This window comes from Mastomys coucha, unplaced genomic scaffold (assembly GCF_008632895.1).
Source record: "Mastomys coucha isolate ucsf_1 unplaced genomic scaffold, UCSF_Mcou_1 pScaffold9, whole genome shotgun sequence".
Taxonomy (NCBI): Eukaryota; Metazoa; Chordata; class Mammalia; order Rodentia; family Muridae; genus Mastomys; species Mastomys coucha.
Window position 1 is genome coordinate 80,508,415 of NW_022196915.1, and position 13,555 is coordinate 80,521,969.

Sequence of the window (13,555 nt, forward strand, 5' to 3'; positions counted from 1 at the left end):
ATATTAGCCCTCTATCAGATATAGGATTGGTAAAGATCTTTTACCAATTTGTGTTGGTTTTGTCCTATTGACAGTGTCTTTTGCCTTTCAGAAGCTTTACAACTTTATGAGGTCCCAAAGCCAGGCAGTGGTTGTGCACGCCTTTAATTCCAGCACAGAGGCAGGTGGATTTCTGAGTTCGAGGCCAGCCTGGTCTACAGAGTGAATTACAGGACAGCCAGGGCTACAAAAAAAAAAAAAAAAAAAAAAAGAGGTACAGAGCTAAACAAAGAATTCTCAATTGACAAATACTGAATGGTTGAGAAGCACCTAAAAAAATGTTCAACATCCTTAGTCATCAGCGAAATGTAAATCAAAACAACCCTGAGATTCCACCTCACACCAGTCAAAATAAGTAAGGTAAAAAGCTCAGGTGATGCTGAACAGCAGATGCTGGAGAGGTTGTGGAGAAAGAGGAACATTCCTCCATTGCTGGTGAGATTGCAAGCTGGTACAACCACTCTGGAAATCCATTTGGTGGTTCCTCCAGAAATTGGACATAGTTCTACCAGAGGACCCAGCTATAACACTCCTGGGCATATACCTAAAAGCTGCTCTAACATGCAATAAGGACACATGCTCCACCATGTTCATAGCAGCTTTATTTATAATAGCCAGGAGCTGGCAACAACCCAGATGTCCCTGAACAGACAATTAGATTCAGAAATTGTGGTATATCTACACAATGGAGTACTACTCAGCTATTAAAAACAGTGAATTTATGAAATTCTTAGGGAAATGGATGGATCTGGAGAATATTAACCTGAGTGAGGTAACCCAATCACAAAAGAACACACATGGTATGCACTCACTAATAAGTGGTTATTAGCCCAGAAGTTCGGAATATAGGAAGAACAACCCACAAACCACAAGCAATTCAAGAAGAAGGAAGACCAAAATGTGGACATTTCATTCCTTCTTAAAAGGGGAAACAAAATACCCACGGAAGGAGTTGCAGAGACTAACTATGGAGCAGAGACTGAAGGAAGGACAATCCCGGAAGATATAGTTGTCTCCTGAGAGGCTCTGACAGTACCTGACTAGTACAGAAGTAGAGGCTCACAGTCATCCATTGAACTGAGTACAGGGTCCCCAGTGAAGGAGTTAGAGAAAGGACCAAAGGAGCTGAAGGGTTTGCAGCCCCTTAGGATGAAAAACAATATGAACTAACTAGTACCCTCATTGCTCCCAAGGACTCAACCACCCACCAAGGAGTATACAGGGTGGGACTGATTGTTCTGGCAGCATGTGTATAGTAGATGCTTGCAAAGTCTATCATCAATAGGAGGAGAGGCCATTGGCCCTGTGAAGGTTCTGTGTCCCAGTGTAGGGGAATGCCAGGGCCAGTAAGTGGGAGAGGGTGAGGTGACAAACAAGGGAAGGGGGTGGCAACAGGCGTTTGTTCTTGTTGGTTTTTTTTTGGGGGGGAACTGGGAAAGGAGAAATCATATGACATGTAAATAAAGAAAATATCTAATAAATAAAGAAAATCCAAAAGAACTAGAATGTTTTATATATATATATATATATATATATATATATATATATATACCACATACCAATGTTAAATCAAGATCTCTTAACACTTTAAATCAATGTATAAATCCCAAGGAAATAGAAATAGTGACGAACAGTTTCTCAATATAAAAAATCTTTCGGGCTTTGGTATAGAAGTATATAAGATTTTCAAAGAAAGGTTAACATTAATACTCCTCATATTATTACACAAACTAGAAAAAGAATGATCATTTCACAACTCAATTTATGTGGCTTCAATTACTTTGATACCCAAACTACATAAAGATTCAGAAAATACAGAGAATTACAGATGAATTTGGTTTATGGACATAGATGCAATACCCAATAAAATAATGGCAAACCTAGTTAAATAACAGATAAAAAATCATCTGCCATTACTAAGTAGGCTTCATATTTCACTGTATGAAAATCAGTATATTTAATCCATCATATAAACAAACTGAAAGAAGAAATACACATGGTCTTCTCATTAGTTGTCACAGAAATGGCATGTGACAAAAATTCAACAACACTTCATGATAAAAGTTCTAGAGAAGTTAGTTATAATAAGACACACTTAAACAGTTTAAGGAGAATTTAAAGTAAATGGTACTATTCAAATTACATGGCTGCATGTAGAAGAATGCAAATAGGTTCAAATTTCCCACTGTGCAAAAAGCTTAACTTCAAATGGATCAAAGACATAAAAACAACAAAAACAAAAACAAATAAACAAACAAACAGACAAACTGAACTTGATATCAGAGAGAACGAAGAAAAATCTTGAACTTATGGGTATAAGAACAGACTTTTTGAGAAAACTCCATTAGCATAGGCACTATGAATAAAAATTAGTAAATGATACCTCATCAAACTGGAAAACTTCAGAATGCCAAAATTTATAGTCATTAGGATAATGTGACAGGCCACAGAATGGGAAAAAATGTTTTCTCAACTTCACATCTGATAGTGAACTAATATTCTGAATTTATAAAGAAGTACAAACCTAGGACTGACTAAAACATGTAACACAGTTTAAAAATCAGACTCAGATCTAAAGAATGAAGTCTAGAAAGAGGAAAGAATCAATGACATGAAGGAATCAAAGCCTTCTCTCCACAGCTCTGACACACAAATGAACTCACTGACTGTGGCAGCGTGCATCAGTTCTGTATCAGTGTGCATGAGATAAGGATCATGGTACTGAAAGGAGAGGTAGCCAACCCATACCTACTTCCAGCTGCCAGACACATTAAAGTGGAAAATCAGTTTTCTCCAAAGGTAACACGGGAAGTAAAACAATGTTACATGTGGGCTCCAAGATAAACAATAATTACCAACACAAAACAGATGCAAAAGAATCTTTGACGTTTCATAGTCTCATAAGGTTAAATAAGGCATTATTTTTTTCTATGTCACAGGTTCCCTTCATATGTATTATACTTTCTGTTTTTCTGTTTTATTTAATTGGATTTCTATTTATGCAGATGTGTGTGGTGTGTATGTATGTATGTATGTATACACATATGTGTGTGACACTGTGGCTATATGTATTTTTCATACTTTTTCTTTGGCTCTTATTAGGTTGTTTTATCATTTATGTTCACAAATTCTGCACTATACATATGTTACAAAGAATATAACAAAAAGTTCACTTTAAAATGGTCATTAGAGAGAACATTCCATTTCTAAATGTTCAATTCTAGAAAAACATCTCACAATGTGTATTTGGCAATGCTAAAATGCTATACCCAATAACTACTGTTAGAAATAGTGTTCATTAATATGATAATCAGTTAACATTTAAATCAATTGTAGAACTTGGATAATGACAAGTTCTCATACTTATAGATATGTTAGGGAATTAATCTCACTCTTCAAGTGATGCATTATGTATAATAGAGATAACAAGGGCTTCTGGTTACTGCGCAAAACTCCACTGAATTTGAAGGACTAGGTCTCTTATTAAAAACACACAAAATGATGGATTTTTCTGAAACTATATTTAAAATTGCATGGGAGTAGAAAATGTATGAAGATCTCAGCAGCCAAGAATTGGATCAGATGAGCAAAAACAGGAGCACAGTAGTTTGCAAATATCAAAAGGCAGTGAGACATTGATTAGGGACTGGAGGTTTTAATTACAGCGTGGTGACAGAAGATAGTGCCTAGATCCTGCCAGAAGAGAAAGTAGAAATGAAGCTTAGAAAGGAGATTCACAAAGCCCGTTTGAAAATCTCTGTGACACTGTAGGATCAGGAATTATAAAGATCCAGGCCCCCACACTTAGAAAGCTGTAAATGAACTTCTTATGGACTAGATGTCTTATAATAAATTTGCACTAATTGTATGACAGTGTACAAAACATGATAAATGTAACTACTAAATCATAGAACTCTGATTCACCCTCTACATTTCTGCTGCTGCTACAGGAGATACCCAGGGTATATAATAAGAATCTGGAAGCCTATAGTCCCTGTTTACTTGCTGATTATCTATCTACAGAATTCACTTTTGAGAATTTGTTTTCTTTTATTTTCAGGTGTTCTATGAGGAGACAGAGACAACTATAGCTAACCTAGAGAGAAAATTTCTTTTACTGTTAAAGCACAATGAAAATTGAAGTTATTGATTCTTTTAGTGAAAAAAAAAATAACCAAAAGTGAATAGATATAACTCTATGTGACTATATGTACTGCTATTCATATTTCACACTAAATCTACATCTCAACTAAGAGCTTTACCATTTTCCTGAATTGCCAAAGTTAATTATATACATTTCTTATGGGGATTTTGTGAGTGTTTCGGGAATATTTGTTCTTTTGCATTTGTTTTTCTCAGACCATAATGAAGAACTGAACTGGAGGATTCTTATGAGAGCTGAGCTAAGAGATTTATTTTGTCTCCAAGAGTAACAATAATAAATGCTACTGACATTTGTTGATCACTTAGCATATGTCAGGAGCAGAGGTAAATGCCACAAACACATCACCAGGGAGACACAGGTTAATAATCAGCGAGCAAGGAAAAGGAAAAGGCCAGTTGGTGTCTGAGTCTGGGAAACTGACTCCAGGGCTTTGGTTCTTCCAAAGACACCAAGATTATAATAAATTAAGCAGTAGCAAGTGTCAATGAGAAGGCTGGGTTCGACTGTTTATTTCACTAGTTTTAAAATTCATAATTTACTGATGATACCTACAAAATTTAAACAAAATTAAATCTTAGGTGGAATTAGGATAATTTTATTATTATATATACTAGAAATTGTCTTAGCATTTCAAAATAGTCCAATAAATAGATTGAATAATTTAGTTTCAGACTAGTGTAATTTTAAAATGTCTGTCAAGGATTAATATTAGTTTGCAGTTATTGAGCAGTCAGAAACATACTCAAGCTGTGGAATGGATGGATACATATGAAGAAGTGTCTTGAAGAATAAAATAATATTTTAGTGTAGGTTATTGTCATTGATATCACTCAGTTAACACCCAAATAGCATTGCATCCATTATTATATTTTTCTAAATGTGTTATCACACTTTACAGATAATCAGTCTACCATTGCCGTCTTGGACATCTGCTTTTCACACAGTCACCTTTCTGTTCCAAGTTGTACAGATAGACACATGAATACAGAGACAAGCTAGAATTTGTCTGTGACTGGAAAAGTTGTATTGTTCTGATAAGTCTTTACTAAATGTAGATAGAATTTTCTGAAACGATCTTTTGAACTTCAGCCTTAAATAATAAAAATATGAAAAAATAAACAATATATTTTGTTTTTATTGAGTGGTTTTATTTTTGAGATTATACTATAAATACATCATTTCCTTTCTACTTTGCTGACATACCCATGTGATCCCTTTCCATCTTAGTCTCCATCAAATTCAGGGATGCACTTCTGAAATGCCTTGGAACTCACTGCTTTTCTAAACTGGACCATTAGAAACTACATACAATTGCCTTATGGAAGATTTTTCCCACCAAACTCCAAGAGTTTTAATGAAAAGAAAACATAATTACCAGTAATAAAATACAGCTGGTCTGGATCTGAACAATAGTGTAAATTTAATATTATTTTTTTTAAATTTTAGTCTTGAGGATGACATGCCTTTAAAAAACTTGGTGGTAAATAAATTAATAATTTTAACATTAGACTAGTTATGGCAATGTAATAGAATAATTTTAAGAGAAGCAAGCATTTTCTAGATTGACAAATAATATGGCACATTAATAGAAGAGACATTGGCTGAGAAGCACCTAAACAAATATTTAACATCCTTCATCATGAGGGAAATGCAAATCAAAACAACCCTGAGATTCCACCTCACACCTGTCAGATTGGCTACTATAAAAAACTCAGGTGACAGCAGATGCTGGAGAGGTTATAGAGAAAGAGGAACACTACTTCATTGCTGGTGGGATTGCAAGCTGGTACAACCACTCTGGAAATCAGTTTGGCGGTTCCTCCGGAAATTGGACATAGTTCTACCAGAGGACCCAGCTATACCACTCCTGGGCATATACCCAGAAGATGCTCCAACATGTAATAAGGACACATGCTCCACCAAGTTCATAGCAGCCTTAATGTAATAGCCAGAAACTGGCAACAACCCAGATACACCTCAACAGAAGAATGGATACAGAAATTGTGGTACATCTACACAATGGAGTACTACTCAGCTATTAAAAACAATGAATTTATGAAATTTTTAGGGAAATGGATGGATCTGAAGAATATCAACCTGAGTGAGGTAACCCAATCACAAAAGAACACACTCTCTGATAAGTGGTTATTAGCCCAGAAGTTCGAAATACAGGAAGAACAACCCACAAACCACAAGAAACTCAAGAAGAAGGAAGACCAAAATGTGGACATTTCATTCCTTCTTAAAAGGGGAAACAAAATACCCACGGAAGGAGTTGCAGAGACTAACTATGGAGCAGAGACTGAAGGTAGGACAAGCCAACCTAATATAGCTATCTCCTGAGAGGCTCTGACAGTACCTGACTAATACAGAAGTAGAGGCTCACAGTCATCCATTGAACTGAGTACAGGGTCCCCAATGAAGGAGTTAGAAAAAGGACCAAAGGAGCTGAAGGGTTTGCAGCCCCTTAGGACGAACAACAATATGAACTAACTAGTACCCTCAGAGCTCCCAGGGCCTCAACCACCCACCAAGGAGTATACATGGTGGGAGTGATTGTTCTGGCAGCATGTGTATAGTAGATGCTTGCAAAGTCTGTCATTAATGGGAGAAGAGGCCCTTGGCCCTGTGAAGGTTCTGTACCCCAGTGTAGGGGAATGCCAGGGCCAATAATTGGGGGAGGGTGGGGTGGCAAGCATGGGGAGGGGGCAGGCAACAGGGGTTTGTTCTTGTTGTTTTTGTTCATTTGTTTGTTTTTGGAGGGGAAACTAGGAAAGGAGAAATCATATGACATGTAAATAAAAAAAAATCTAATAAAAAAGAGAAGAGACATGCTTTGCAGTAATAATTTTGATTTCAGTAATCTATAATTTTAGGCAGATTACACCAATTGATATTGCTTCTTTCACACATATTTAAATGAGAGGAGGTTTTAATTTTGAAAAGAAAAGTACATAAAGCAAATCAGAGAAGGAAGCTGAGCAAAAACAAATAAGTCATTAAATATAATAGTAAATGTTATACATGAATTCCAGATAATCACAAAAAATTAGTAAAAATCATAATTATTAAGTTACTAATACAAGAGTAAAGGTTGAGATAATTTTTTAAAATAAGGACATTTACATTTTATGGAATATATTTTATCTAAATATATATAAGGGCAAATCATGTTTAGTACATACTAAATTGTCATTGCTGTGAATAAAGGCACATATTTTTCCCATAGTATGTTTGAAATTTTATATTTATGCTGATTAATCATATACTAATTTCTTTTGTTGGTTAGAATAAATCTCTGTTGATTAATTATTGTACACCATATGAAGAAAACAAATAACTTAATTAACAATTGGGTATAGATTTGAACAGAATTCTCAGTAGCAGAAACTCAAATAGGCAAAAAACATTTAAAGCAATGTTCAGCATCAGGGAAATGCAAATTATAATTATCTTGAGATTTTTATCTTATACCTCTCTGAATGGCTAGGAGCAAAAAAATAATAATAATAACAACTCATGCTTAAAAAAGGAGATGAGTAGAGGGAATACTCATCTTTTGCTGGTGGGAGTGAAAACTTGTACAACCACTACAGAAATCAGTCTTATGGGTCCTCAGTAATGTGGATGAGTAATACTCCAAGATCAAGCTCTAAATCTTAGCCATATACACAAAGGATGCTTAATCTTACCACAAGAGTTCTTCAAGCATGTTCATTTCTGCTGTATTTATAATTGCCAGAAATTAGAAACAACCTAGATTTCCCTCATCAAATAAATGGATAAAGTAAATGTGTTACCAATACAGTAGAATATAACTCAGCTATTTAAAAAAAAAATCCAACCATCAAATTTGCAGGTAAATTCATGTAAGTAGAAAAAAAAAATCAACCTATGTGAGGTATAGCAGACCCAGAACGACAAACATGGTATATATTAGCTTACATGGTGCTATTAACTCTTAATTCAATTATAAATAAGATATAAGAACAACAGAGGTTAGGTATAAAGTAATAGGCTGGAGGATCAGGAAGGTCTCCTAGGAAAGGTAAATAGGTCAGCTATGACTATATGGGGATTGAATAGAACATGGAGAACCAGTGACAGAGGTGAGTAAAGAGGGGGACAAAGGAGGAAATACAGGAAGAGAGAGAAGTGAAATTAAGAGTAATTTGAGGAGTAGTATATAAGCCTAATACACTACAACCTTCTTAAAATACATATACATATAAAGGAAATCTCAATGACGTTGCCAAATAATGGGGGAGACAGAGACCCAACTGTCACCAAATGAAGCTTCCAGTATCAGAATTGGCTTACATATAATGAGTTGTTGGCTGTAGGGATCCCATTGGGATCCTCCAAGCAATCAAGGTTGTTGAGGCCATATTTCTGAAGATAACATCTACACAAACCACTGACCATAGAGAAGTTGAGCTGGTGCCTAATTCAAGCCTTCATGCTTATATGATACCATCTTTGTACAGGAAGGCACTTTGTAAGATACCAAACAAGAAGCCTAAACACCAACCTAGCTACACACACTTCTACTTACAATTGTGTTCTACCTGCAAGATATGTTAGTTCAGTGTTGTCACCAAGTGAGAGGGAGGAACCAATCAATGTCTGATTAAACTGAGTATGTGGATTCATAATATAAAATGCTGTATTCAGTGTTTAGCTAAGTTTTTCCTAAGGATGTAATAATCAACTAAATGATCATTTCTAATTTAAGCTAACATCCATATCAAAATCAAAACCTATCATTGATACCAACATGGAGCTAATTACATAAAATTCAGGTTTTTGAACATGAATTATTTTTGCCTCTTAAACCAAGGAAAGGAATCTTCTCTGTAGGGTTTCTAAGATATGCCTTTTTCAACAAACAATAGTCTTTCTCAGCTGTTGAGATTTTTTTACAGTCTTTATAGAGGACCATTTATGAATTACAGCCATTTTTGCACAACACCATGCATTAATGTTACAAATTTTTAAAATACCACCATCCTCACTTTCTCAGGCTCACTTTCTTGTGTTCATTCTCCTTTGAAGTAATTCAGTCAGTTTTTTTTCTATTAACATGAAATTCCAACTATAAATGGATAAATGGATAGTAGAGAAAAGCTAAATTTCTAAAAGAAAAACAGATCAAATATTTAGAATCAGACCTGAGATACAGGAAACCCTGAAGTTTTGTTAAAAGAAAACACACAACACACAAAAAACAGGTTAAATGCTTCACAGATTGCATAACAGTAATCCTTATCAGATTCTTTCTCATTTTACATTATTTGTGTTCTGGCTATTGTTGTTTGTAGTCCTTACATACATTGTGTCTTAATCTATTCTTAAACCTATTAATTAAAGATATATTTCTCCACTCTATTAAAAAAATAACTCCATTAATTTGTGATTCACAAAAGTGTTTGTAAAATACACTGGTGCCTAAAGACTTGGTCAACTTAAAAACATATACTATTTTTTTAAAATTAGTTTTCTTTTCTTTAAATAATGTGAAGTCTGAATTTCTGCTATGCTGAATCTCAAATCACAGTGCTCCGAAAATAGATAAGCTTTTGTACTATAAATTCTGAAAAACAATAATGTCTTTAGTAAAAACTGATATTTATAGGATTGTTGTTATAAATAAGATACACCAGATTTATATTCCAGGTTTGTATGTAATAATTTTTGAATCAATTGATTGTATAATATACAACCAATATATAGTGTAAAAGTAACTTTTATTCTTGAGACACAATTATGTGATAAGATGTAATTGTCATCTTGGAGGCTTACTCATCATTTCTCTTTCTGACATCTGTTTGTATAGTTCAACTGAGATATTCTGGCTCAAAACTCTTCTCCAAGATGACTAATTAAAACTGGCTTCTCTCCCCTTTGCTTCCTACTGAATTTGTCTGCTTGTCCTAGTACTTAGCCTATTCTGTCTTGACTTCCAGTTTGTCTTTGTAAAACTCTTCCAATAAAACTGCTCCCTCTGTCTCTCTTTTCTCTCTCTCTCTCTCTCTCTCTCTCTCTCTCTCTCTCTCTCTCTCTCTCTCTCTCTCTCTCTATTTAATTAATTAGTCTCTCCTGTGATCTTCTGTGAGTTAAGTATATCCTGTCAAATTTTTCTGATTCCTCACTTTGTGTGTCTGTATGTCCTTAATTACAACCCACTTTGAAATTTAGTTGCTCCCTTCTTCAAACTAACTTTACCTACATTGTTTGGGGTTAAAATGTGTATGAAGAGTGTATCTGTATTCCAGCCAGATTATATTTTAATCCAGCGAATGTCTGCATTCCAGCTATACCACATAGACCTAGAAGGTCTTTGGATGCAATCCCTTGTCAGAGCAGCCAAGTTGCTGCATTGAAATTCTTCTATAGTATATTTGAAAAATCATCCTCTCAAATTGTATAAAAACCAAACTTTTCTTGCTTGAATACTCAAGTTTATTCAACTGTTTGGAGTAACCGATAAAAATTCAGATGTTCAATGTTGTTTTTAACATCTTTTGCACACATTAAGGACTTAGAAGTATTCTATACCTTAAAATGAAATCCCATTTCCTTTTTCTGAAATCATTTTATTTAAATGTTAGTTTTATGGAGGAGAAAGTAATTAACTACAAATTCTAATTTTTTTTAAAAACAGTAATTACATTGTTTAGAATTTAAAGGTGCATTGAAAATTGAATTTGGATGTGAAATGGTATAGCAAATAAACCTAATTAAGTTTCCTAAGTTCATTTTGTGCTAAAGTGTCACAAACTTGGCCTCTTCATCTCTCTCATTCTGAAGTCCTAATTCGGGTCCTCTGAATTTTTTGGATGAATTTTTAGTAGTATTGGAATGTTGTTTTGAATCATTGTACTGTTACTGTAGTGAAAATTGAATAAAAAAGGACAAACAAAAATAGCAAACATCAAAATATAAAAATTCAGTCCCCCAAAAAATGTTGAACAGTGAATCTAAATGATCACTATTTAAATACTCAATATAATTATTTCATATACAAGTATATACTTGTCTCTATAAACACTATGTCTTTATTTCAGGCATCTCCCTTAAGAAATATTATTCAAAGTCTTCTGCGGTGCTTAGGAAAAGTGAAGACAAGTCTGTATGGCTGAGTTTTGTTACTTGAGTTTGGCTGTGGCTCTACTTGGCTTGACTGGGGACTTGTCAGCCACATTTGGTTGGACCTGAGTCATCTCTACATGTATCATCAAAGCAGACAGCTACCTTCAGTAATGGATTTGGGGAGCACTAACAAATCAAGTCATGCAATGACATTTAAAATGACAGTTTCAACTTGTCATTTATTACATCCATTTTGAGGCCATTAGCTGAGGCAAATCAAGAAGTGAGCCCAGAATCAGTGGGGTGGCAGAATATATTCTTCATGCAAATCATCACAGCAGTAATGACAAGGGAACACATGTAAACAAACTGTATGAAAATACAAACAAGACTTTCAGAATAAAGTGAGACCAATTTTGTCTGTATATATCATTTGCTGTTATATTATCCAACATATTTATCTGTCATGTTATTATATTCTATGTAAAAAAATACTTTTCCTACTGATATTGTCTATTGCTTTTCTCTTTAATCTAAACAGCAGATATTTTGGTTCCCTGATTACCTGTCAGTTTTGTTTGGTGATGTAGAAGTGTCATAATACTGTCCTCCCTATATTCAAGTGGATATATGCAACCTTAACACACTGATACATGCATACACACAATTCAAGAACAAACGATAGTTTGATTTTTTTTTTCAAAAATGTTGTATAAAAACCTTTTTATTTTCCTGAACCATCGGGTAGCTTTTCATAGTCTCTCACAGTACTATTGTAGCGAGATTCTCTGTCCCTGTGTGTACAGCATTGAGAAAAGTTGTATCAACTGTTCGATTCTACCATGATATAAAGATGCATTCTGCTGTGAATATAACAAAAAAAAATTTGTTCTCAACAGAATTTTTTTCTTGATCATTCTACTAATGGTAAAAGATCAAATATGACTTTTGGTTTACCTTTTCCTGTTTACCTATTTAATGTTCATTTTATTTCTACAACAACAACAACAACAAAAAGCAACATATTCTAGCCAGAGAACTTGCTGTAGAATTAGAGGGCTGGTTTGTTACTTAACTAAGTGTCACGGAAGATTAGTAGGCTGCAAAGAACATCTGCTGTAGAGGCCCATGACACTTGTGCTAGATGAATTGTTAAAAGCCAGATCTGGGTGCAATCAGGTGGAAAGGGGTTTAACCTATTATAACATGCACATTAAGGGTAATGTGACCTCATTAAGCTGAACTGACTGTGTATCTTAAGTATGTCAGGGACTGCTGTATTTCAGTTACACCAGATATTCAAGGTAAAGGCCAGTGTGCTGGTTATTAAAAGCCATATGAATTTTGATTATTTTTGTTAAGGTATAATTAAACATCATGTCAAGATATAAGGAAATTTAGTAGGCTCTTATATATTTCAAGTTCCTGGGGACAGATATCGATGTTATTGTAGTTATATCCATTCTTACCAAACTTACTATAAATAAATGGAGTAACCATATGTGGAAAACTAAAACTGCTCTGTACACCAAATGTATTGTATTTGATGCTTTCTAAAAGTTTAGGTTACTTGCTTTCATTTAGGATTTATTTTAGAATTCATTTATAAAACATACATATATGGATATATATGAATATGTATTTATGAATTGCAGATTTAAATTTAAGACATGGTACTATAATATATCGATTGGATGATGTTGCATGCCAATATTGTCATAGGTTTATCATTTGAATTATCTTATGAAGGGTAAATTAGCTGTTGAAGGGCAGTGGGCTATGGAATTTCACAGATGAACTGGGTTGCATTGTATCAGATAAGTATAAACATTCAAATATTATATGCCTCTTGCTGTTTGTGTATTATATGTAGCAGTCTTATGAGCTTCCCATTTATACATTACAAATAGCTTACACTTTTACTTTTGTTCTTTCTTTTTATATTGCTTATTTTATTTATTTACATTTCAAATGTTATCCCCTTTCCCTGCTTGCCTTCCAAAACCCCCCTATCCCATCTGCCTACCCCTGCTTCTATGAGGGTGCTCCCCACCCACCCACCCACTCCTATCTCACTATGCTAGGATTCCCATATATTGGAGCATCAAGTTTAACATGACCAAGGGATTCCCCTTCTATTGATGCCAGATAAGGCCATATTCTGCTACATAAAAATTGGAGGCATGGACTGCTCTATGTGTCCTCTTTGGTTGGTGGCTCTTGCACTTTTCTTTTTTTTTTTTTTTTTTTTTTTTTTTT